A 1,529-nucleotide genomic window follows, 5' to 3' on the forward strand; every position below is an offset into this window, starting at 1 on the left:
GCCCTAGCGGGCCTCGAACCTCTGATTAGTCTTACACGGTCTGCAACAGCATGAGACACTCTCCTTTTCCCTGTTCTAACTGCCTAATGTGTGTGTGTGCAAGTGGACGTGCTTTCATGTGCATGTTAGGAAGAGGTTGAGAAAAATCAGACTTACTTGTACTTCATTGAAAAGAGAAATTCTTCTACCAGAGAGAGGAAAAGAAATGTGGAGAAAGAAGTCCTGGCTATCTGCTTACATCTATTGAGTCAATTTTCACCCTTGCCTATGGATCTACAGGAGAAAAGGGGATGGATCTGATAGGAACAGAACAATGGAGATAGGAGCAAAGAAATGTACCTCTAAGACAGATTTGCAGGTGGATACTGAGGGTGAGAAGGGATGTGGGGATGTGTGGAGAATCTCATTAACACAGATTGTAACAGGCTCAAAGGACATGATGTTCTAACAGCTTGTGTTACTTCTTCCTTGTTCTGGGAACCAGACTCCAGTTTTGTATATTGCCAAGAAGAAAACCTACACTACAAATATTTGCAATTTCCTGAATATTAATTGTTAATGGGGAACATAGTGGCTCTGTAGGATAAGTATTGGACTGCAAACCACAAGGTTGGTGGTTCAAGCCCACCAACTACTCCATGGGAGGAAAAAATGAAGCTGTCTACTTTTGCAGATTTACAAACTTGCAAAGTCCTATGAAGGGTATCTATGAATTGTAACCAACTCCACAGCTCTTAACAACAAATCTAAATAGAAATTAGTATCCACATTTATAAATGTTTGTGCTAATAAAAGGGAACAGAATATTTTTTAAATCAGTAAGTAGAATTTAACACATGAGCCACAGAAATAAGTAGCAGTTTTGAAAAGCTTTAACACTAACAATATTTTATAAATAATACAAGGTGACATCTGTGTTAAAATAAAGAGTATTTGCAGCTGTTGGAATTAAAAATGTCATCATTGATATCAGAACACCAAGTACAACTTCTGATGCCAAAATTAATGCGTTTCTTTATGTTCTGTAAAGATGGGCTCTTAAACACCTGAGAATTTGTCATGTGGGAGTTATCTGTACCAATATTTATCCAGTAACCATCAGGTCTAAATTAGACACCATTTTGAGTACCTCAGATCCAGGTATGCTATTATTTCTGTTTTTGTTACGTGACATCAAGTCAGTTTTGATTCATGGTGGTGGTGGGATGTGCCGTGGGTTTGGTTCCGACTCATAACAACCTGTATAGGGTTTCTGAGGCTGTAAATCTTTAATCTTTATGGGAGCAGAAAGCCTCATCTTTTTCCCATGGAACATCTGGTAGTTTCAAACTGCTGACTGACCTTGTGGTTCGCAGCCCGATTCGTAACTACTACACTACCAGACCCTACATATAGGGCTTCTATGGAGTTACTAGTGGGTTTGAACCTCCAACCTTGCAGTTAACAGTCCAGTTCTTATCCTATAGTGCCACACCAAGATTCCAGATATGTTATTGGCCTGGATTAAAAAAAAAAAAATATGGGACAGG

This window comes from Chrysochloris asiatica, unplaced genomic scaffold, assembly GCF_000296735.1.
Source record: "Chrysochloris asiatica unplaced genomic scaffold, ChrAsi1.0 scaffold00176, whole genome shotgun sequence".
In the NCBI taxonomy this organism is placed as follows: Eukaryota; Metazoa; Chordata; class Mammalia; order Afrosoricida; family Chrysochloridae; genus Chrysochloris; species Chrysochloris asiatica.